The 26,091-nt window shown below is 36.3% G+C and overlaps 1 protein-coding gene across 9 annotated transcripts in view; it reads left to right on the top strand.

Moving 5' to 3' along the window:
* Positions 1 to 26,091, top strand: part of MEF2A (myocyte enhancer factor 2A) — a 201,174-nt gene that overhangs the window by 22,654 nt on the left and 152,429 nt on the right. For all 9 annotated transcript variants that reach the window (XM_061158584.1, XM_061158591.1, XM_061158590.1 and 6 more), the window contains exon 2: positions 11,750 to 11,835. The gene's annotated coding sequence lies outside the window, so the exon portion shown is untranslated. The remainder of the gene's footprint in view (positions 1 to 11,749; positions 11,836 to 26,091) is intronic.

Here is a 26,091-nt window from a genome sequence, read left to right as displayed (position 1 = left end):
TTGTAGACTTTTTGATGATGGCCATTCTGACTGGTGTGAGCTGACACGTCATTGTGGTTTTGATATGCATTTCTCTGATAATGAGTGATGTCGGGCATCTTTTCATGTGCTAGCCATCTCTATGTCTTCTTTGGAGAAATGTCTGTTTAGTTCTTTTTCCCGCTTTTTGATTGGGTTGTTCGTTTTTCTGGTATTGAGCTGCATGAGCTGCTTGTATATTTTGGAGATTAATTGTCAGTTGCTTCGTTTGCTATTATTTTCTCCCATTCTGAAGGCTCCCTTTTCACCTTGTTTATAATTTCCTTCATTGTGCAAAAGCTTGAAGGTCCCATTTGTTTATTTTTGCTTTTATTTCCATTACTCTGGGGAATGGGTCATAGAGGATCTTGCTGTGATTTATGTCTTTTATGTTTTTGTGATTTATGTGATTTATGTTTTTGTGGTTTCCTCCTTGTCTATGCTTATGTTTTTGTGATTTATGTGATTTATGTTTTCCTCTACAAGTTTTGTAGTTTCTGGTCTTACATTTATCTTTAATGCATTTTGAGTTTATTTTTGTGTATGGTGTTAGAAAATGTTCTAGTTTCATTCTTTTACAGGTGGTTGACAAGTTTTCCCAGCACTAGTTGTTAAATAGATTGTCTTTTTGCTCCTTTGCCAAAGATAAGGTGTCCATAGGTGCATGGATTTATCTCTGGGCTTTCTGTTTTGATCCATTGATCTGTATTTCTGTCTTTCACTCCAGTATTCTTGCCTGGAGAATTCCCATGGACAAAGAAGCCTGACAGACTACAGTTCATAGGGTCAAAAAGAATCAGACACTCAGCATGCAGGCACACACGCATGTATACAGTGTTTGATTTCTGATTACTTCAACAAAGTGATCATTTTTTAATAGGAGTATTGCTGACCAGTTGACTTCCAGTGGTGTTCTCCATCTATTCCATTTGCCTCCTTTTCTGGGTTATTTGTTTACAAAGCTAGCACTTATTGAGCTTGTACTGTATGCCAGGCAATATGCTAAGTATATATGCTTATTTAATTCTCACAACTAAATTTATGAAGTATATGAACTATTACTGTAGTGTTTTATAGATGAGAAAACTAAGACTCAAAAGATAATGCTGATTGTTCTTGGTCTTAACTACATATGTATAGCTTTTTGGTGTTGTATATATGTTTTCATAATGCTTGACCTTCGTATATATTTGATGGTTGCTCAAAATTTTGCAAATGTATTCCTGAATTGAATCATACAATATGTATTCTGTGTCTGGATTTTTTCCCTCACCAAAATGTTTTTGTAGTTAGTCCATGTTTATGTCTGTCAGTATTTTGCTCCAGTTTACTGTTGCCTAGTGTTCCTTCATATGTTTATATCACAATTTTTTCATTCACCTTTCATGGACATTTTGGTTTCCAATTTAAATAATAAAATTTCTCCTCTTCATTTTTGTGCTATTTTCATCATCTGCTTTATTCTTCATGTTATTATTTTTATATATTATTGCTACTTTTGCTTTACAAACTAGTATCTTTTTAAAAATTAAAAGAAAATAAACTCATACATCATTTCTGTTGGCTTCCTTTGTGTAGAAATAAATTTTTATCTGCTGTTTCTTGGAACAGATTTATAGAAAAATTGAACAGGAAGTACAGAGTTCTCATGCATTAATACTTTTCTCTCTCTCATTCTTTATCTCTCCCCTTTTCCTATTATTAACATGTTGCACTGGTGTGATACCTTTGTTACAGTTGATACTGACGCATTATTATTAACTAAGGCAATAGTTTACGTTCACTTGGTTGTACAGTTCTACTGTTCTTCCTGAAGAACTTCTTTCAGTGTTCCTTGTAGAGCAGGCCTACTGGTGATAGATTCTGAGCTTTTGTATATCTGAAAGTGTCTTTATTTGTCCTTCATCTGTGAAGGGTATTTTTGCTTTATGTAGATTTTAATTAACAGGTTTTTTCCCCTAGCACTTTAAAGGCGTTATTCCTTTGTTTAAACTTGTTAAAACAAGTTTTCCCTTACTTTGGTTGCTTTTAAGATATTTTTTTATATTACTGGATTTCAGCAGTTTGATTATTAATGATATGCTTTGGTATGGTTTCTTTTTGCTTGTTTTTTGTTCAGTGAGTTTCTTGAATACATAGGTTTAGTTTTTCTCAAATTTGGAAATTCTTTTGCCTTTATTTTTTCAGATATTTTTTTCTGTCTCCCTACCCTTCTGGGACTACAATTATACTATTTTAAGACTGCCTTTGATATTCTCGCAGGTATTTGATGCTCTGTTCTTCATTTCTTTTTTTGCTTTCTATTTTCACATCTTCAATTTAGGGATCTTTTTTCCCTGCACTGTTGAATTTGTTGTGAGGTATTTCCAGTTCCAGTTCAGTCACTTAGTCATGTCCGACTCTTTGTGACCCCATGAATCGCAGCACACCAGGCCTTCCTGTCCATCACCAACACCTGGGGTCTACCAAAACCCATGTCTATCGAATCAGTGATGCCATCCAGCCATCTCATCCTCTGTCCCCTTCTCTTCTTGCCCCGAATCCATCCCAGCATTAGGGTCTTTTCCAGTGAGTCACCTCTTAGCATGAGGTGGCCAAAGTATTGGAGTTTCAGCTTCAGCATCAGTCCTTCCAATGAACACCCAGGACTGATCTCCTTTAGGATGGACTGGTTGGATCTTCTTGCAGTCCAGGAGGCTCTAAAGAGTCTTCTCCAACACCACAGTTCAAAAGCATCAATTCTTCAGCGCTCAGCTTTCTTCACTGTCCCGACTCTCACATCCATACATGTCTACTGGAAAAACCATAGCCTTGACTAGACAGACCTTTGTTGACAAAGTAATGTCTCTGCTTTTAAATATGCTATTCAGGTTGGTCATAACTTTCCTTCCAAGGAGTAAACGTCTTTTAATTTCATAGCTGCAGTCACCATCTGCAGTGATTTTGGAGCCCAAGAAAATAAAGTCAGCCACTGTTTCCACTGTCTCCCCATGTATTTGCCATGAAGTGATGGGAGCAGATGCCGTGATCTTCGTTTTCTGAATGTTGAGCTTTAAGCCAACTTTTTCACTCTCTTCCTTCACTTTCATCAAGATGCTGTTTAGTTCTTCTTTACTTTCTGCCATAAGTTTGGTATCATCTGCATATCTGAGGTTATTGATACTTCTCCTGGCAATCTTGATTCTAGCTTGTGCTTTTTCCAGCCCAGCGTTTCTCATGATGTACTCGCATATAAGTTAAATAAGCAGGGTGACAATATACAGCCTTGACGTACTCCTTTTCCTATTTGGAACCAGTCTGTTGTTCCATGTCCAGTTCTAACTGTTGCTTCCTGACCTGCATACAGGTTTCTGAAGAGACAGGTCAGGTGGTCTGGTATTCCCATCTCTTTCAGAATTTTCCACAGTTTATTGTGCTCCACACAGTCAAAGGCTTTGGCATAGTCAGTAAAGCAGAAGTAGATGTTTTTCTGGAACTCTCTTGCTTTTTCGATGATCCAGCGGATGTTGGCAATTTGGTCTCTGGTTTCTCTGCCTTTTCTAAAACCAGCTTGAACATCTGGAAGTTCACAGTTCACGTATTGCTGAAGCCTGACTTGGAGAATTTTGAGCATTACTTTGCTAGCGTGTGAGATGAGTGCAATTGTGCAGTAGTTCGAGCATTCTTTGGCATTGCCTTTCTTTGGAATTGGAATCAATTTTTCCAGTCCTGTGGCCACTGCTGAGTTTTCCAAATTTGCTGACATATTGAGTGCAGCACTTTTACAGCCTCATCTTTCAGAATTTGAAATAGCTCAACTGGATTTCCATCACCTCCACTAGCTTTGTTTGTAGTGATGCTTTCTAAGGCCCACTTGACTTCACATCCCAGGATGTCTGGCTCTAGGTGAGTGATCATGCCATCGTGATTATCTGGGTCATGAAGGTCTTTTTTGTTCTGTGTATTCTTGCCACCTCTTCTTAATAACTTCTGCTTCTGTTTGGTCCCTGCTATTTCTGTGCTTTATTGAGCCCATCTTTGCATGAAATGTTCCCTTGGTATCTCAGATTTTCTTGAAGAGATCTCTAGTCTTTCCCATTCTTTTTTTCCCTCTATTTCTTTGCGTTGATCCCTGAGGAAGGCTTTTTTATCTCTCTTTGCTATTCTTTGGAACTCTGCATTCAGATGGGAATATCTTTCCTTTTCTCCTTTGCTTTTTGTTTCTCTTTTTACAGCTATTTGCAAGGCCTCCTCGGACAGCCATTTTGCTTTTTTGCATTTCTTTTCCATGGGAATGGTCTTAATCCCTGTCTCCTGTACAGTGTCGCGAACCTCTGTCCATAGTTCATCAGGCACTCTTATCAGATCTAGTCCCTTAAATCTATATCTCACTTCCACTGTATAGTCATAAGGGATTTGATTTAGGTCATACCTGAATTGTCTAGTGGTTTTCCTTACTTTCTTCAATTTAAATATGAATTTGGCAATAAGGAGTTCATGATCTGAGCCACAGTCAGCTCCTGGTCTTGTTTTTGCTGACTGTATAGAGCTTCTCCATCTTTGGCTGCAAAGAATATAATCAGTCTGATTTTGGTGTTGACCATCTGGTGATGTCCATGTGTAGAGTCTTCTCTTGTGTTGTTGGAATAGGGTGTTTGCTGTGACCATTGTGTTCTCTTGGCAAAACTCTATTAGCCTTTGCCCTGATTCATTCCGTACTCCAAGGCCAAATTTTCCTGTTACTCCAGGTATATCCAGTTTTTTTATTTGAGTTACTGTATTTTTCATCTTTAGAGATTCATTTGATTCTTTTCAAAGTAATTATCTTTTTTTCTATTTTTCATTAAATCCTTTAATATACTTGCAACATTTCAAAGTTTATATATTTGAGAATATCATCTTTTTCTTGTTTCTGGGTCAGTTTTCTTTTCTCAGATTTTTTCCCCTTGATATGTTAACACATTTTTCCATTTTCTTACGTTTAGTAAGTTTTGATTGACTGTTGGACTTTCATCATGCTGTTGTGTGGATTTTGTTGGTTTCTTCTCAACAGGTTTTAATTTGTTTTGGTGGTGTATTCAGTTTCTTATGGAAAAATAGTAGGTTAGCACTGCTACTAAGAGGGTCATTCATTCTGCTTTGGTTTCTACTGATTGTCCCAGTTTTCAATGAGATCCTTCTCTCTTCTGGTTGAAACTTGAACATCTCCAAATCTTATGTAACCCCTGGTAACTTTTGAAATTTGAAATGTATTTGAAATTCATATCCCAGCAAATACACACCTTGAATTGTGTTTATAGACAGTTACTTTATGTTTTGGGGTTTTTTTTGCCTGTATTATTTTTGTCTTAATCTGGATTGACTTTTCAGACTGTTTTCACATAGACAACTCTTTTCCTTGACAGTGTGTTGTGCTCAAAATATGCAGAAATTTTGATAATTTTCAAACATAAAGACAGTAATTTCCTTCATAATTGTATCAATAATTTTAATCAAGATTTGAGGAGATACTTCTTAGGCCCTCAAGATTTGAAACTAGGAATGCCAATGTCCTGTTAGCAGCACTTTAGTTTCACTTTGCTTTCTAGTTTATTTACATTCACTGATTAGATAGTTAAATAACAAGCTAATATGGCAAGAGATAGGAGTTAGGGAACAGATCACTTAATTTAGGTCATTCAGGTCTTCAGTAACAACAGTTGTACTGGGTTTTGTGTGTTTGCTTGATAAAGCCTATTTGGGACATTTGAAGAAAGGAGTTTTGATCCTTGGTCATTTTGTTTAACCTTTTTTGTTGATACAGAAAACTGAAAGATGACAATAACTTGTGCTACAGTATAAAATGTGAATTTCAACATTTAATTATCATTGAAATGATAATGCCTTCAAAGGACTTACTTATTTTAGAGTACCCTTTTTAAAACTTTTTTTTTTTTTTTAAATGATCTCCATGTGATTTTTGTGATACTGTTTGTGTAATTTTTAGTTATGGTAATTGTAATATAGAAACTTAAAATGTAATTTTAAGGTTGTAGAGAAATGATCAGTGCTTTTCATTTTTTGTTCATATCAAGCACTAACCTGTTATTTGTCAGGATGTCTTCATGGGTATTGATACATTGTACTTCTGAAGCTGCTCAAATGTATTAGCCCTCTGAGACTGATATACTTTGCTGTCTTTTGAGTCTATTGCTGTATTATACATTCCTTTATTTCTTTTACTGAATTTATTCAGCACAAGTATTAGCTGAACTGTGGTTATACATAGCTGTTAAAAGCATTCCTGGGTTCTAATCCTGGCTTTACCACTTTATTGATATAGCTGTATGACTTGGACTAGTTGCTTCTTAGTATTTGTTTCCTCCTGAGGCTAATAGTGAGGTTATGGTTAGCTTCACATCACTTTATATGTGTAAAGCAGTTAGGATACTGATTAGTATATGGGAAATACTCATATATTATTGCTGCCGTTGTAGTTATTATTAGTATCATTGTTATGTTAGGCCTTTCCTGGATACCTTTTCTTAAATTTTAATCCCCTCCCTGTGGTAGTACTTCTTTTCTGCTTTTTTTTTTTCTCATGAAGGACTTTATACTAACCTGCTGTGTATATTATATATCCTGTATTCACTATGTGTTGCACGTCACTTTCACTAGAATGTAAGTTCCCTTAAGTTAGGAATAGATATAGAAATTTATTCCTAGTGCCTAAAAAAGTGTCGGGAATATATTGGATGCTTAGTAAATGTTTTCTGAATGCATGCTGAATTTTGTGCCAGATATTGACTAGATATTGGGGATACAGAAATGAATAAAGTACAAAAAAGTTCCTTCTGTTAAATAAGCATATAGTATAATAGACTCATACCTATAAAACTGTACTTAGTTTGCCCCCCTGTAAGTGATGGTAATGGTAAAGGATACCTGAGGATGCCTTCACAGAAGGTGTCATTAAACTGGACATTTGGTCTACCTAAGAGACAAGGGGGAAAGCTATTTCCAGTCAGAGGTCAAAACTTGAATGAAACTTAACAAGCCATTGTTACCCTGGACTAGGATAGTTTGTAGTCAAGGTTAACAACAGTGTTAACTGTTGAGGGAGAAGGAAATAGAAGTAGAGGGTGCTAGGAAATTGGTTGGCACCAGGTTTGGGAAGGAGGGCTGTTAGAGGTACCAGCTGTCTAGCTAGTGCCTGGATAGAGTAATGGGATTCTGGATATTCAGTATGTGAAACTTAATGATAACTGGCTGAACCACTAACATTTTAGTTTTGGCTTTATTTTTGCAGGTGAGGGTATATTTCATTATAGATTGTCATAAACTATAAGAACTTGGTTTTTACAATATTGCCTTTTAGCAACTGTTTTAGAACTGTATATAAAACAAACTTGCCAATAACAGTTAACTTACAGAATTGAGGAATTAATATTTTTGATATAAGAATATGTACCATGTGTACAATCATCAAATTTGTATTTAATGAGTTATTTACCAGGGGTCAGATTGCTAAACTTTAATTCCTTCTGTGACACTGACCCAAATCTAGTGTCAAAATGCATTTAAAATAGTTTTGTTTAGGCTGAGAACACATGAAAAATAGTTTCATTTTGAATTATTAGATTTTAGAAGTTAGTATTGTAACTGTATTTGAGGAGCTTTTTCTGAGTTCTACATTTCAGTACAATTAGATTGAAAGCAGAAATCAGGTGTCTAGCTCCTTTTAAGCTCAATAAAAACAAAAGGCTTAGTTGTGTGTGTATGTGTATGTTTTAAAGTTCAAGTTTTTAATAGTTAATTTGTTTATATAAAATGACTATTTGGCATATTGTGGCTTTCCCCCGCCTCTAAAAGGGGTGTACATTTCACTTAGAAACAAAACTGCAGTATCACAATAATTAATACTACTGAATAAGATTCAAAATATTGGTGTTTGTGTGGAGATATTGACCATTTTCATTTGATGAAGCAGATTTACTTGGGGATTGTCATAATTACTGAGTTATGCAATTCTAAATTGCTATTAGGTTGGTACAAAAGTAATTGGCAGCTTCGGGCCTTGAATTTTAAATCATTACAACTAGGCTCAAACACATCTTTATTAATGTAGATAGGAACCATTATAATCAACACATTTTTGCCAACGAGAAATAAGTTTGTTCATTCCTGTAGCATAAAAATCCATGCTTTGGACATACTTTCGGAAACTGTTGAAACTCTTTTCTGCATCCTGCTGGTTGTTGAAGCATTTTCCCTCCAAAAAGTTATCAAGATGCTTGAAAAAGTGGTAGTTGGTCAGCAAGTGGTCAAGTGAATGTGGCGGATGAGGCAAAACTTTGTAACGCGATTCGTTCAACTTTTGAAGCGTGGATTGTGTGATGAGCAGTTGGGTGTTGTCATGGAGAAGAATTGGGCCCATTGTTTTGACCAGTGCTGGCTGCAGGCATTTCAATTTTCTGTGCATCATTGATTTGTTGAGCATACTTCTCACATGTAATGGTTTCACCAGGATTCGGAAAGCTGTAGTGGATTAGATGGGCAGCAAACCACCAAACAGTGACATGACCTTTTTTGGGTGTGAGTCTGGCTTTAGAAAGTGCTTTGGAGCTTCTTCTTGGTCCATCCACTGAGCTAGTTGTTGCCGGTTGTTGTATAAAACCCACTTTTCGTTGCATGTCACCATCCAATCTAGAAATGTCTCATGGTTATTATGTAGAATAAGAGAAGACACATTAAAATGATGTTCTTTTTTGATTTTTGGTCAACTCATGAGGCACCCACTGCAAGCTTTTTCACCTTTCCAGTTTGCTTCAAATGCTGAATGACCATAGAATGGTCAACGTTGAATTCTTTGGCAACTTCTCCTTTATTTGTAAAAGGATCAGCTTTGATGATCCTCTAAATTGGTCATTGTCACCTTCTGATGGCTGGCCACTGTGCTCCTCATCTTCAAGGCCCTTGTCTCCTTAGCAAAACTTCTTGAACCACTGCACTGTACTTTCATTAGCAGTTCCTAGGCCAAATGCGTTGTTAACGTTGCGAGTTGTCTCTACTGCTTTACGACCCATTTTGAACCTGAATAAAAAAATAAGTTGAATTTGCTTTTGGTCTAACATCATTTCTCTAGTCTAAAATAAATGTAAAATACACAGCAAGTCATATCTTTTGCCTTTTCACACTGTTCATGGGGTTCTCAAGGCAAGAATGCCGAAATGGTTGGCCCTTCCCTTCTCCAGTGGATGTTTTGTCAAAACTCGCCACCATGACCTGTCTGTATTGGCCATACACAGTATGGCTCATAGTTTCATTGAGTTAAACAAGGCTGCGATCCATGTGATCAGTTCGGTTAGTTTTCAGTGATTGTGGTTTCCATTCTGTCTGCTCTCTGATGAATGAGGGTAAGAGGCTTGTGGAAGCTTCTGATGGGAGGGACTGGCTGTGGGTAAAACTGAGTCTTGCTCTGGTGGGCAGGGCCATGCTTAGTGAATCTTCTAGTTCTGCTTCATTGACTTACCATCTACTTTGACATAAATAAACATTGACATAAACATCTTCATTGACATAAACATCTACTTCTGCTACATAGACTACGCTAAAGCCTGTGACACTGTGGATCACAACAAACTGTGGGAAATTCTTCAAGAGATGGGAATACCAGACCTCCTTACCTGCCTCCTGTGAAAACCTATATGCAGATCAAGAGGCAACACAGAACAATGGACTGGTTCCAAATTGGCAAAGGAGTACGTCAAGGCTGCATATTGTCCCCCTGCTTATTTAACTTATATGCAGAGTACATCATGCGAAATGCTGGATTGGATGATGGGCAAGCTGGAATCAAGATTGCCAGGAGAAATACCAATAACCTCAGATATGCAGATGACACCACGCTTATGGCAGAAAGCAAAGAGGAACTAAAGAGCATCTTGATGAGTGTGAAACAGGGGAGTGAAAAAGCTGGCTTAAAATTCAACATTCAGAGAATGTTGATCATAGTATCCGGTCCCAATACTTCATGGCAAATAGATGGAGAAACAGTGGAAACAGTGATAGACTTTATTTTCTAGGGCTGCAAAATCACTGTAGACCATGACTGCAGCCATGAAATTAGATGACTGCTTCTTGGAAGGAAAGTCCCTTGGACTGAAAGGAGATCAAACTAGTCAATCCTAAAGGAAATCAGTCCTGAATGTTCATCCTGATGCTGAAGCTGAAACTCCAATACTTTGGCCACCTGATGTGAAGAGCCGACTCATTGGAAAAGACCCTGATGCTGGGAAAGATTGAAGGCAGGAGGAGAAGGGGATAATGGAGTACCAGATGGTTGCATGGCATCACTGGCTCAATGGACATGAGTTTGAGCAGGCTCAGGGAGATGGTGGAGTATGGGGAGGCCTGGTGTGTTGTGGTCCATGGGGTTGGAAAGAGTCAGACATGACCGAGCGACTGAACAACAACACAAGTAATAAGTCATTAGTAAAAAAAAAAAAGTGAGAAATGCATATTAAAATTATATACAACTTTACCCACATTTATCTAAAAATGTATTGCAATATCAAACAGCAAAGTTCAACAATGCAAAATTGCAGTTACTTTTTGCACTAATTGAATAGATTAACATTATAATTGAGCCTGGCCAACCAGGGTGAGGAGAGGCTTACATCTTTCTCTTTCTGCCTAAGTAAGTGTCTTGCTACTGGGGCTTCTCTCATAGCTCAGTCGGTAAAGAAGCTGCCTGCAATGCAGGCTTCTATTTCCAAGCAAAAGTGTAACAAGACTGGATCATTCTTTATGCACTACACCATTGGTTAGCATTCACTAGTGTTCTTTTATTAATGTGAATAATAGACATTATTGTTTCATACTTGTTTTTGGCATTTTATGTTCATTTTCATTGTTACCTTTAAAAGAATGAAAACTCTTAGGTATATGCAATTGCATTGAATACATACACATTTTATGGCAGTATAAGTCACTGACCCTTTGACAGTTTTTTTCCTAAATGAGAATGTAATACAGTGAACATTTTTAACTATTTTATGAGAATGTAAACTCAGTAGGCTCTGTGTACCATGTAAGTACAAAGTATATCTTGGGATACAGAGGATAGGAAAATGGGACCTGGGACACCAATTTGTGGATCTTGGCATGGGTAGAATATTACTGAACATTTAAGAAAACTTGAAAAATTGGATTAGTGACATTAGAAATGCCAAGTTGGCTAACATTATGTTTTTATTAGCCAAATAAAACAACTGACTTGTAAAGATGTATTTTTCATGGTACTGATGAACCTGTTTGCTGGGCAGGAATAGACACACACATGTGAGAACGAACTTGTGGACACAGCAGGGAGAGAGTGGGATGAATTGAGAAAGTAGCACTGAAACATATACATTATTGCATGTAAAACAGATGGCTTGTGGGAAGTTACTGTATAACACAGCTCAGCCTGGTGCTGTGTGATGATCTCAGAGGTGGGATGGGGCGGGGAGGGAGGCTCAACAGGGAGGGGACATAGGTATACTTAGGGCTGATTCACATTGTTGTATGGCAGAAACCAACAACACTGTAAAGCAGTTATCCTCCAATTAAAAATTAAAATTTTAAAAATAATTTTTCTGTTCAGTAAGTGTAGAACTGTCTGACAGGGGTAGTGCTGAGTGTTGAAATTTGTAGTAATGAAAGTATATTTAATTTTGTTTTAGAGTTAAGAATAATTAATAACCTGCTTAATATTTTTTTCTTTATTAAGGAATTGGATTTTGTGAAAAAGGAATAAAGAAGAGTTTTCTGCAAGGATCACATCTAAGTGCACTTTTTGCTGATACATCACTTCTAGTAAGACATTTTTTTTCACTTTTCTATGTTATGAAATAAATACAATGGGAATGTTTTTGAAAAAAATCGAATAACAGTTAGTTTGGAGTATACATTGGGGATTAATGTAGATTAATTAAGGAAATTCGTAAAATCCAGTCTGATAGTCACATACACACAATATATGTAATATTGTATAGTGACAGTTTCTTTTTTTTTTTTTTTTGACAGTTTCTTGAATAGACACTTTCTTGAATAGTTTCTTGAATAGACAGTTTCTTGAAAAGACACTGCTGAGATAATTCCAAACGTTTACATCTTTTCCACTTTCATCTTCCATGACAGTTACGCATATTTGAAAAAGAAAATCTATAGTCCATATTTACTGAGACAATAAGTTGGCAGAATTGAGGGATTTTCAAATGAAAGACACAATGGACAGGTCTAGCCATATTTCTTGAAAGGTAGAAGGATTGAAGGAAAAAATTAAGCAAATTTAAGAAATCTTTTTAACATGTGAACTTTTTTTGTGACTTGTTTTTTGCCTTAACTCACAGGCCCATATTTGCAGAGTTCTGGAGTAGGCTATTTTGATTTAAAAACTTACATTGGCCTAGGTTAATTGTTTGAATATGCTGGTGAGATGTGTAGTTCTCAAAAAGCTTTCATAAGTGAAACTTCACCTGAATTCTTTTTTCTGTTCTAAATGAAAGAGAAGTGAGTTATAGTAATATGAGAATATTGTAAAATAATGTAATTTAACAAAACAGTAGGGGATGGTTTTTGGTGTGTCATAATATGTTCACATTGACATTGTATTAGATATAATTGATCGAGCCTGATGGTTATGTCAATAAATCTTGTGAAAGGTACTTAAAAATATTTTCTGTTGTTATTATTCTTTTCATTTTAAGAATAGTTTTGCTACTTAATGTAAGGTTTAAATTTCTCCTTCAGTGGTAGAAAGAACTTTTATGAACTTAAAAATGAGTTTTTTCTTATAATACTTTATTCCGATATCAGTTTCCTATGGCCGTACATTTTTCTTGTTAAATCTTGACTGCAGAACAACCCATTTTATGATATTCTTCAGGTTAGGGAGCTAGGGGAAAAGATATTATTTTTTTAATTGAAAAGTATTCTTTAGTTGAAAACTTGTATATACACAGGAAGAGTGGGGAAAATGAAGTTTAATTCACATTTTAAAATATAAATCTTGTTTAGTTTGCTGTCTTTTAATGTTTGATTTTTTTCTTTTCTCATCTTTTTTACATTTCTTATATGTATATATTTTGTTCACTAATAACTCAGCACTGAGTGATTTGAATTAAAGCACTGCAGGAATTTAGCCACTTCCATTCCAGAGAATTTCCCCTATAATTTCCCTATATTTCTGTTTCTTCTCTGAACCTCTGTGGTGGCTATGAGCATAACTTTAGCTGTTAAATTTGCTTCAGGGAATCCTCTGTGATAACTTCTTTTACTCAGTTCTAAAGATTATTCCTTATAACAGGCTTTGCATGGTTCTGAGGGTTGTGATTGAATTAAGAACTACTTGGCTTGGAGTTACTGAGTACTTAGAGGGAAATGCTCTTTCCTTTTGAGTAGTTTCAGATGTTGACTTAAGAACCTCAAATTTGTTTTCCCTAATGATTCTGCCCTGATTTGAATTAGAAATTGGAGGAATTGGCACAGATATTGGGCAGTATTTTCCCTATGTTTTTTCTTTTTCTTCAAGTCTTGAAATTGCTTTGGGCTTACATTTTAAGTCTTTTATCTCATTTGAGTTAATTTTAATGTATGGTATTAGGTAAGATATAAGATTTATTTCTTTGCCAATGAAAGTCAAATTGTTCAAGAAGCATTATTGAAAAGGTTGTGTTTTCCCCTACTGAATTACCTTGGCAACTTTGTTGAAAATCAGTTGACATTATATGTGGGTCTATTTCAGAACCCTGTTATATCTGTTCATCTATGTATCTATCCTTATGACATTACTGTCCTGATTATCATAGCTTTATGTGAGTCTTAAAAGCAGGTAGTGTAAACCCTCCATATTTGCTCTTTTGTTTCAAGGTTGTTTTCAAGCCTAAGTCCTTTCCATTTCTATGTATTTTAGAATTACCTTGTCATTTTCTGCAGAGAAGCCTTAACAAGATTTTGATTATGAGTGCTTTTATCATGGAGGCTAACTGGGAGTGAATTAACCTCTTAAGGATGTTGAGTCTTCTGATGCATGAACTTGGTATCTCTCCCCATTTAAGTTGTCTTTAGTTTCTCAGCAGTATTTTGTAGTTTTCATTGTAAAGGTGTTACATGTATTTTGTTGGTCTCTGTTTACTATTTTTATGTTATTGTAAATGGTAATGTAATATCAGCTCCAACTGTTTTTAGTATATAGCATTATAATAGATTTTGGCATAAAACCTTGTAATTTATGATTCTGCTAAACTCACTCATTCTGGTGGCAGTTTTGTGGATTCTTTCAGATGTTCTGGGCAGACCCTCATCTTGTCTGTAAATAGACTATTTTACTTCTACCTTTTCAATTTTTATGCCTTTTATTTCTTTTATTGCTTTATTGAACTGCCTAGTAGTCCCAGTGCAATGTTAAATAGAAGTGATGAGCTGACACTGTTGCCTTACTCCTGATCTTAGGTCTTTTACCATGAAGCACATTGTACAACAGTGTATATATGTTTTATATAAATTGCTGTATAAGTTCAGATTTGTGTTAATGAGAGATGTTTTCATACATGTTCATGGCATACATTGGTTTGTAGTTTTCTAAAAACTTTTAAACTGGAGGGTTATTGCTTTATAATGTTGTGTTGGTTTCTGCCGTACAGTAGCGTGAATCAGCTGTAAATATGACTGTGTGGATCACAACAAACTGTAGAAAATTCTGAAAGAGATGGGAATACCAGACCACCTGACCTGACTCTTGAGAAGTCTGTATGCAGGTCAGGAAGCAACAGTTAGAACTGGACATGGAACAACAGACTGGTTCCAAATAGGAAAAGGAGTACGTCAAGGCTGTATATTGTTACCCTGCTTATTTAACTTATATGCAGAGTAGATCATGAGAAATGCTGAGCTGCATGAAGCACAAGCTGGAATCAAGATTGCTGGGAGAAATATCAGTAACCTCAGATATGGAGATGACACCACCCTTACAGCAGAAAGTGAAGAACTAAAGAGCCTCTTGATGAAAGTGAAAGAGGAGAGTGAGAAAGTTGGCTTAAAGCTCAACATTCAGAAAACTAAGATCATGGCATCCGGTCCCATCACTTCATGGCAAATAGATGGGGAAACACTGGAAACAGTGACAAGCTTTATTTTGGGGGGCTCCAAAATCACTGAGGATGGTGACTGCAGCCATGAAATTAAAAGACCCTTGCTCCTTGGAAGAAGAGTTATGACCAACCTAGACAGCATATTAAAAAACGGAGACATTACTTTGCCAACAAAGGTCCATCTAGTCAAGGCTATGATTTTGCGAGTAGTCATGTATGGATGTGAGAGTTGGACTATAAAGAAAGGTGAGTGCTGAAGAATGGATGCTTTTGAACTGTGGTGTTCGCAGTTCAAAGGAGGAGAAGACTCTTGGGAGTCCCTTGGACTGCAAGGAGATCCAACCAGTCCATCCTAAAGGAGTTCAGTCCTGAGTATTCATTGGAAGGACTGATGTTGAATCTGAAACTCCAATACTTTGGCCACCTGATGCGAAGAGCTGACTCCTTGGAAAAGACCCTGATGCTGGGAAAGATTGAGGGCAGGAGGAGAAGGGGACGACAGAGGATGAGATGGTGGGATGGCATCACTGACTCAATGGACATGAGTTTGGGTAAACTCTGGGAGTTGGTGATGGACAGGGAGGCCTGGCATGCTGCAGTCCATGGGGTTGCAAAGAGTCAGACATGACTAAGCAACTGAACTGAACTGAATACATATATCCCCTCTCTTGAACCCCTCTCCCACTCCTCACATCCTACCCACCTAGGTTGTCACAGAGCATCAAGCTGAGCTCCCTGTATTACACAGTAGCTTCCCACTAGCTTAACTGTTTCACACATGGTAGTGTGTATATGTCAGTGCTACTCTCTCAATTCGTCCCACTTTCTCCTTCCCCTACTGTGTCCACAAGTCTGTTTATATCTACATCTCTACTTCTGTCCTGCAGATAGGTTTGTCAGTACCATTTTTCTAGATTCCATGTATATGCAATAATACATTCTGTATGACAGATTCTAGGTTTATCCACCTCATTACAGCTGACTCAATTTTGTTCCTTTTTATGGGTGAGCAATATTCTATTCTATATATGTACCACAACTTCTTTATCCATTCATCTGTTGATAGACATCTAGGTTGCTTCCATGTCCTGGTTATTATAAATAGTGCTGCAGTGAACACTGAGGGTACTTACGTGTTTTTGAATTATGGTTTTCTTAGGGTGTATGCCCTATAGTGGGTTTGCTGGGTCACATGGTAGATTTATTCCTAGCTTTTAAAAGAATCTCCATATTGTTCTCCACAGTGGCTGTATCAGTTTACATTCTCACCAGCAGTGCTAGAGGGTTCCCTCTTACTTTCTCTCCAGCATTTACTGTTTGTACATTTTATGACGATGGCCATTCTGACCACTGTGAGGCGATACTTTATTGTAGTTTTGATTTGTGTTTCTCTAATGATGAGTGATGTTGAGCATCTTTTCATGTGTTTGTTGGCCATCTGTATGTCTTCTTTGGAGAAATGTCTGCTTAGATTTTTGCCCCATTTTTTGATTGAGTTGTTTATTTTTTCTGAAGTTGAGCTGCATGAACTGCTTGTGTATTTTGAAGATTAATCCTTTATCCATTGCTTCATTTGTTATTATTTTCTCCCAGTCTGAGGGTTGTCTTTTCATCTTGTTTATAGTTTCCTTTGCTGTGCAAAAGCTTTTAAGCTTAATTAGGTCTTATTTGTTTATTTTTGTTTTTATTTCCATTACTCTAGGAGCTGGATCAAAGAGGATCTAGCTGTAATTTATGTAAAAGAGTTTCTGCCTATGCTTTCCTTTAAGATTTCACAGTATCTGACCTTACATTCAGGTCTTTAATCCATTTTGAGCTTATTTTTGTGTATGACATTAGGAAGTGCTCTAATTTCATTCGTATTATGTGTAGCTGTGCAGTTTTCCCAGCATCATTAATTGGAGAGGCTGTCTTCTCCATTGTATATTCTTGCCTCCTCTTTCAAAGATAAGGTGCCCATAAGTGTGTGGGTTTATCTCTAGGCTTTCTATCTTGTTCTTTTGGTCTTTATTTCTGTTTTTTGAGCCAGTACCATACTGTCTTGATGACTATAGCTTTGTAGTATAGTCTAAAGTCAGAAAGGTTGATCCTTTTAGCTCTGTTTTTCTTTCTCAAGATTGGTATATAGTTTTTTAAAATAATGTCTTTGTCTGGTTTTTATATCAGGATAATAGAGTGAGTTGGAAAGATTTTTTCTCAAAGTTTTCATACAGTTGTTGTTACTTCTTTAAGTGTTTGGTGGTAGTGTTCAGTCACCACTCATATCCAACTCTTTGCGACTTGCAGTGTGCCAGGCCTCCCTGTCCCTCACCATCTCCTGAAATTTGCCCAAGTTCATGTCCATTGCTTTGGTGATACCATCCAGCCGTCTCATCCTTTGATGCCCTTTTCTCCTTCTGCCCTCAATCTTTCCCAGCATCAGAGACTTTTCCAGTGAGTCAGCTCTTGGCATCAGATGACCAAAATACTGGACTTCTAGCTTCAGCATTAGTCCCTCCAACAAGTACTCAGAGTTGGTCTCCCTCAAGATTGACTGGTTTGATTTCCTTGCTGTCCAAGGGACTCTCAAGAGTCTTCTCTAGCACCACAGTTCGAAGGCATCAGTTCTTTGTTACTCTGCCTTCTTTACGGTCCGGATCTCACAACTTTATGTGACCACTGGGAAGACCATAGTCTTGACCTTTGTTGGCAGAGTGATGTCTCTGCTTTTCAAAATACTGTCTAGGTTTGTCACAGCGTTTCTGCCAAGAAGCAGATGTCTTCCGATCTCATGGCTGCAGTCACCATCTGCAGTGATTTTAGAGCCCAGGAAGAGGAAATCTGTCACTACTCCTTTTCTCCTTCTATTTGCCATGAAGTAATGGGGATGGATGTCATGGTCTTAGTTTTTTTAATATTTAGTTTTAAGCTGGCTCTTTCACTCTCCTCCATCACCCTCATCAAGAAGCTCTTTAGTTCCTCTTTGATTTCAGCCATTAGAGTGGTATCATCTGCATATCTGAGGTTGCTGGTGTTTCTCCTGCCTATCTTGATTCCAGGTTGTAACTCATTCAGCCTGACATTTCTCGTGATGTGCTCAGCATATATATTAAACAAACAAGGTGACAGCAGACAACCCTGTTGTACTACTTTCTCAATCTTGACCTAGTCAGTTTTTCCATTGTTACTTCGTGACCCACATACAGGTTTCTCAGGAGACAGGTAAGATGGTTTGGTATTCCCATCTCCTTTAGCACTTGAATTACTGTGATGTTGAATGGCTTGCCTTGGAAACAACTGAGATCATTCTCTCATTTTTGAGGCTGCACCCAAGTACTGCATTTTGGGCTCTCTTGTTGATTATGAGGGCTACTCCATTTCTTCTGTGGGATTCTTGCCCACAGTAGTAGATGATAATGGTCATCTGAATTAAATTCACCCATTCCCGTCTCCATTTTAGTTCATTGATTCTTAAGATATCGATGTTTATTCTTACCATCTTCTGCTTGACCACCATCAATTTACTTTGATTCATGGACCTAACATTCCAGGTTCCTATCAATAATGTTCTTTGCAGTATTGGATTTTAATTTGATCACCAGACATCCACTACTGAGCATTGTTTCCGCTTTTCCCAGCTGCGTCATTTTTTTCTGAGGCTATTAGTAGCTCTCCACTCTTCCCTGGTAGCATATTGGACACCTTCAGATCTGGGGGACTCATCTTTTGGTGTTATATCTTTTTGTCCATTTAAACAGTTCATGAGGTTCTCATAGCAATTATACTGGGGTGATTTGCTACCCCAGTGTTTGGTAGAATTCACCAAAGTAGATCTCTGGCCTTGGAGTTTCTTTGTGGGAAGATTTTAAACTGTGAATTCGATTTATTTGATTGAATAAATCGATATTGGGCTATTCAGATATATATTAATTCTTTTTTGAATAGCTTTAGTTTATGTGTCTTTTAAGGAATTTGTCTGTTTTACATAAGTTGTCTAATTTATTGGCATTAAGTTTCATATTATATTTCTTTATTCTTTTAATGTTTGAAGGATCTATAGTGATATCCTCTCTTTCTAGTATTTGAGACCACCGTTTTCTAAAGGAGCACTTAATATTTAATATATTTTCTCTGTCTGCATCATACAGAGTATCTTTACATGTGTTTGTTCACATGGAGTTCAAATAATTCTTAAGCTCCTTTGTAATTTTTTTCTTGGACCTATATAATTTCCAAATAGTTTCTTAATTTTCTAGATGTTTTTCTCTAATAGGTTTTTAATTAATTCTGTTGTGGTTCAATAACATACTTCCTGTGTTTATTATAGAGTGCAGAATGTTATCTGTAAACAAATGTTTTGTGTATGCTTAATAAGTGTGTATTCTGTGCTGTTGAGTGGAGCTTTCTAAAAATATTAGTCAGATTGATTGGTAGTGTTCTTCAAGATTTGTCTCTTCTGATTTTCTATTTGTTGCAGTAATTGCTGAGAGAAGGGTTTGGAAATCTTCAACTTTAATTGTGAGTTTTTCTTTTTCTCCCTTCACTTACTGATTCATGTATTTTGAAACTCTGTTAATGGGTACATGCATTTTAAAATATATCTTGATGAATTGAGTCTTCTGACTTGAAATAGCCCTCTTTATCTCTGGTAATATGTTGTGAAGTCATTTCTGAAATAAGTTGTGTAGTTCCTTACAGAAAGTCTGCTGTCATTTTTTGTTGCCTCATATGTAAACTTTCTATTTTGTTTGATTGCTCTTCAATCTTACAGCTTTTTCATTGATTGTGATTATGATGTCATTTGATTATAATTTTTTATCAATTATATGCCTTCATATGGTTTTTTTGAGAAAATGATGTTTTAGTGTTTTTGAGGGGTTTTTGGTAACCAGATTTAGAAACATTGGCCATTGTTTCTTCCAAGTATCCACTAGTCCTAGGAGATATTTTGGAGGGAGGGAATTTCAGTTACACAGTTGAGATTGTGTCTTTTGGCCCTTGACTCCCCACCCCCTTTAATTATTTGAATAGTTAATGTCATGTTTCCAGGTTCACTGATTTTTTTTTCCAATGTATACTCTGTTCTTAATGTATCCTGTGTGTTTTTTTATTTCTCATGATTATTTTTTAATTATGAGTTTTAGATGATTTTTCCTCTCTCCTCAACCTATTTATGTTTTGCCATATTAATGATTTAACCTGAAACATTCAAAATAAATTTATAATGAGAAGTGACATTTTGGTGTTACGATTTTAAGGGCACAGTATTTAGTATCTCAGTTGTCTTAACTTTTCTAAAAGGTAGTTGTTTGGATGTGGTATAACCAGGCCACAGCTAGCCCTTGCAAAGTTAGAAAAAAGCTCTTTTTCCAGTTTTAGATGGATGATGCTCTCTGCCAGGGTTCAGGGTTTAGAGAGTGGAGAACAAACTGGATTCAGTCCCTACTTTCCTTCTCTTGGCCATATGTCCATGTGCAGGGTACAGCCTCCACCTTTATTCATGTTGCCTTGAGACCTTATGATTTCTTGCCTTTCTTATGATATAGTTATAGCATTAGAAATGTTTTCTCAGGCCAGAATATCTATCATGATATCCACAAGTTTGTTAGGCAGTCCCTTTTGTAGTTAGTATGGGATTATTTTCTCAATGCTGTCTGTACTTTGTACCATTATTGATCTTATTTGTTGAATCATATGTTAATGTTTTTGAATTTTACCTAAAATTTATAACAGTATGAGTCAGAGCTTCATAAAATTAAGTGTAATTGTTTGTAGGTCATGTTTTGCCTTTACATAAGTTATATAGCAAAACTGCATTTTCAAATAATAGCTATAAGTGTGTAACCTTTATATTCAAAGTAAAATTTGTTTTCCTTGTTGAATCATATCATTAAATACTGACTAGTAGCGATCACTATGTTCACAACATATCTTTGTATTTTTAAAATGTGTAATTAGATTCAGTATGTGCAATTCTGGATGAAATGGAATGCTTTGCTCATTTTTCATAAAACAATAGTTAAGTGATAGTCTTAATTTAGAATTGGAATTTCTGCCTGGGTTTGATTGTTTGTAAACAATAATTAAAACATCCTATTTTAGAGTGAAGAGAAATGTTTTTATATTAAAATTAAAGATAATTCTGTAGGAGCAGAGAATCTCTAATTGCATTGAAACTTATAGTAAAATAGTCTCCCTCAAGTTCCTTTGACAATGAGAATGAGTGGTTATTTTGTTTATATAGTTTATACGGAAATGCAAGACATCATTTGTACCTGTGTGTGCATGTGCACAAGTGCATAAGGGGGTTGCATTGCCCACTGAAAACTGGGCTGAAAACTGGCACTGCTTGATTTTTTTGAATATTTTTTATTAAAGTGGATGACTACTAGAGTTTCTTGCTTGTTTAGATCAGTTTTTTCCCCCTTGTGTGCTGTGATCCTGTATTAAGTTGCTTCAGTTGTATCTGACTCTTTGTGACCCTATGCACTGTAGCCTGTCAGCCTCCTCTGTCCATGGGATTCTCCAATCAGGAATAGTGGAGTGGGTTGCCATGCCCTTCTCCAGGGGATATTAACCCAGGGAATGGAAAGCCCCTTTCTTTTTGTAGTAGATAAAAATTAGAGGACCTATGACATTCATGTTTAAGTGCAATAAAAAAAATACCATGCTACTAAAAAACCAGTGGGTCAGCAATGAGATCAAAGAAATCAGTTAATACCTTGAGACAAATGACAATGAAAATAGAGTCTTACAAAATCCATGGGATGCCCAGAAGTAGTTTGATGAGACATAGTGATACAGTTCATAATGATATAGACTTTCCTCAAGAAACAAGAAAAATCTCAATGAATAATCCAACCTACCACCTAAAAGAATTAGAAAAAGAAGAAACAAAACCGCAGAAGGAAGGAAATTAATATGAGTGGAAACAAATAAAATAGAGATCAACAAGTAATAGAAAAGATCAATGAAACCAAGAGCTGGTTTTGTGAAAGGATATACAAATTCGACAGGCCTCTGGCTAGGCTCACCAAGAAGAAAAGAGAGAAAACCCAAAGAAATAAGATATGAAAGAAGCAAAATAACAACTGATACTATAGAAATACAAAAAACCATAAGATAATATTATGAACAATTATGTACCAGCAAATTGAAATTGTACAGCCTAGAAAAAATGAACAAGTTCTATATAGCCTACTAAAACTTAATTAAAAAGAAGTAGATAACCAGCTCTTCAACAAATGCTAAAGGATCTTCTCTAGACAGGAAATGCAGAAAGGTTGTATAAACGTGAACACAAAACAACAAAGTAAATGGCAACGGGACCACACCTATCAATAATTACCCTAAATGTAAATGGGTTGAATGCCCCAACCAAAAGACAAAGATTGGCTGAATGGATACAAAAACAAGACCCCTATATATGCTGTCTACAAGAGACCCACCTCAAAACAAGAGACACATACAGACTAAAAGTGAAGGGCTGGAAAAAAATATTTCATGCAAACGGAGACCAAAAGAAAGCAGGAGTCGCAATACTCATATCAGATAAAATAGACTTTCAAATAAAGGATGTGAAAAGAGACAAAGAAGGACACTATACAATGATCAAAGGATCAATCCAAGAAGAAGATATAATATTTATAAATATATATGCACCCAAAATAGGAGCACCGCAATATGTATGGCAAACACTAACGAGTATGAAAGAGGAAATTAATAGTAACACAATAATAGTGGGAGACTTTAATACCCCACTCACAACTATGGATAGATCAACTAAACAGAAAATTAACAAGGAAACACAAACCTTAAATGACACAATGGACCAGCTAGACCTAATTGATATCTGTAGGACATTTCACCCCAAAACAATCAACTTCACCTTTTTCTCAAGTGCACACGGAACCTTCTCCAGAATAGATCACATCCTGGGCCATAAATCTGGTCTTGGAAAATTCAAAAAACTTGAAATCATTCCAGTCATCTTTTCTGACCACAGTGCAGTAAGATTAGATCTCAATTACAGGAAAAAAATTGTTAAAAATTCAAACATATGGAGGCTAAATAACACGCTTCTGAATAACCAACAAATCATAGAAGAAATCAAAAAAGAAATCAAAATATGTATAGAAATGAATGAAAATGAAAACACAACAACCCAAAACCTATGGGACACTGTAAAAGCAGTGCTAAGGGGAAGGTTCATAGCATTACAGGCTTACATCAAGAAACAAGAAAAAAACCAAATAAATAACCTAACTCTACACCTAAAGCAATTAGAGAAGGAAGAAATGAAGAACCCCAGGGTTAGCAGAAGGAAAGAAATCTTAAAAATCAGGGCAGAAATAAATGCAAAAGAAACTAAAGAGACCATAGCAAAAATCAACAAAGCTAAAAGCTGGTTTTTTGAAAAAATAAACAAAATTGACAAACCATTAGCAAGACTCATTAAGAAACAAAGAGAGAAGAACCAAATTAACAAAAATTAGAAATGAAAATGGAGAGATCACAACAGACAACACTGAAATACAAAGGATCATAAGAGACTACTACCAGCAGCTCTATGCCAATAAAATGGACAACTTGGATGAAATGGACAAATTCTTAGAAAAGTATAACTTTCCAAAACTGAACCAGGAAGAAATAGAAGATCTTAACAGACCCATCACAAGCAAGGAAATCGAAACTGTAATCAAAAATCTTCCAGCAGACAAAAGCCCAGGACCAGATGGCTTCACAGCTGAATTCTACCAAAAATTTAGAGAAGAGCTAACACCTGTCTTACTCAAACTCTTCCAGAAAATTGCAGATGAAGGTAAGCTTCCAAACTCATTCTATGAGGCCACCATCACCCTAATTCCAAAACCAGACAAAGATGCCACAAAAAAAGAAAACTACAGGCCAATATCACTGATGAACATAGATGCAAAAATCCTTAACAAAATTCTAGCAAACAGAATCCAACAACATATTAAAAAAATCATACACCATGACCAAGTGGGCTTTATCCCAGGAATGCAAGGATTCTTTAATATCCGCAAATCAATCAATGTAATACACCACATTAACAAATTGAAAGATAAAAACCATATGATTATCTCAATAGATGCAGAGAAAGCCTTTGACAAAATTCAACACTCATTTATGATTAAAACTCTCCAAAAAGCAGGAATAGAAGGAACATACCTCAACATAATAAAAGCTATATATGACAAACCCACAGTAAGCATCACCCTCAATGGTGAAAAATTGAAAGCATTTCCCCTGAAATCAGGAACCAAGACAAGGGTGCCCACTCTCACCACTACTATTCAACATAGTGTTGGAAGTTTTGGCCACAGCAATCAGAGCAGAAAAAGAAATAAAAGGAATCCAGATAGGAAAAGAAGAAGTGAAACTCTCACTGTTTGCAGATGACATGATCCTCTACATAGAAAACCCTAAAGACTCTACCAGAAAATTACTAGAGCTAATCAATGAATACAGTAAAGTTGCAGGATATAAAATTAACACACAGAAATCCCTTGCATTCCTATATCTAACAATGAAAAAACAGAAAGAGAAATTAAGGAAACAGTACCATTCACCATTGCAACAAAAAGAATAAAATACTTAGGAGTATATCTACCTAAAGAAACAAAAGACCTATACATAGAAAACTATAAAACACTGATGAAAGAAATCAAAGAGGACACAAACAGATGGAGAAACATACCATGTTCATGGATTGGAAGAATCAATATTGTCAAAATGGCTATTCTACCCAAAGCAATCTATAGATTCAGTGCAATCCCTATCAAGCTCCCAACGGTATTTTTCACAGAACTAGACCAAAGAATTTCACAATTTGTATGGAAATACAAAAAACCTCGAATAGCCAAAGTAATCTTGAGAAAGAAGAATGGAACTGGAGGAATCAACCTGCCTGACTTCAGACTCTACTACAAAGCCACAGTCATCAAGACAGTATGGTACTGGCACAAAGACAGACATATAGATCAATGGAACAGAATAGAAAGCCCAGAGATAAATCCACGAACCTATGGACACCTTATCTTTGACAAAGGAGGCATGGATATGCAATGGAAAAAAGACAACCTCTTTAACAAGTGGTGCTGGGAAAACTGGTCAACCACTTGTAAAAGAATGAAACTAGAACACTTTCTAACACCATACACAAAAATAAACTCAAAATGGATTAAAGATCTAAATGTAAGACCAGAAACTATAAAACTCCTAGAGGAAAACATAGGCAAAACACTCTCCGACATAAACCACAGCAAGATCCTCTATGACCCACCTCCCAGAATATTGGAAATAAAAGCAAAACTAAACAAATGGGACCTAATGAAACTTAAAAGCTTTTGCACAACAAAGGAAACTATAAGTAAGGTGAAAAGACAGCCTTCAGAATGGGAGAAAATAATAGCAAATGAAGAAACAGACAAAGGATTAATCTCAAAAATATACAAGCAACTCAATTCCAGAAAAATAAATGACCCAATCAAAACATGGGCCAAAGAACTAAACAGACATTTCTCCAAAGAAGACATACAGATGGCTAACAAACACATGAAAAGATGCTCAACATCACTCATTATTAGAGAAATGCAAATCAAAATCACAATGAGGTACCATTACACGCCAGTCAGGATGGCTGCTATCCAAAAGTCTACAAGCAATAAATGCTGGAGAGGGTGTGGAGAAAAGGGAACCCTCTTACACTGTTGGTGGGAATGCAAACTAGTACAGCCGCTATGGAAAACAGTGTGGAGATTTCTTAAAAAACTGGAAATAGAACTGCCATATGACCCAGCAATCCCACTTCTGGGCATACACACTGAGGAAACCAGATCTGAAAGAGACACCAATGTTCATCGCAGCACTGTTTATAATAGCCAGGACATGGAAGCAACCTAGATGCCCATCAGCAGATGAATGGATAAGGAAGCTGTGGTACATACACACCATGGAATATTACTCAGCCGTTAAAAAG

The sequence above is a fragment of the Dama dama genome, chromosome 13 (assembly GCF_033118175.1).
Source record: "Dama dama isolate Ldn47 chromosome 13, ASM3311817v1, whole genome shotgun sequence".
Taxonomy (NCBI): domain Eukaryota; kingdom Metazoa; phylum Chordata; class Mammalia; order Artiodactyla; family Cervidae; genus Dama; species Dama dama.
This window is presented reverse-complemented; position numbering and strand designations above follow the sequence as displayed.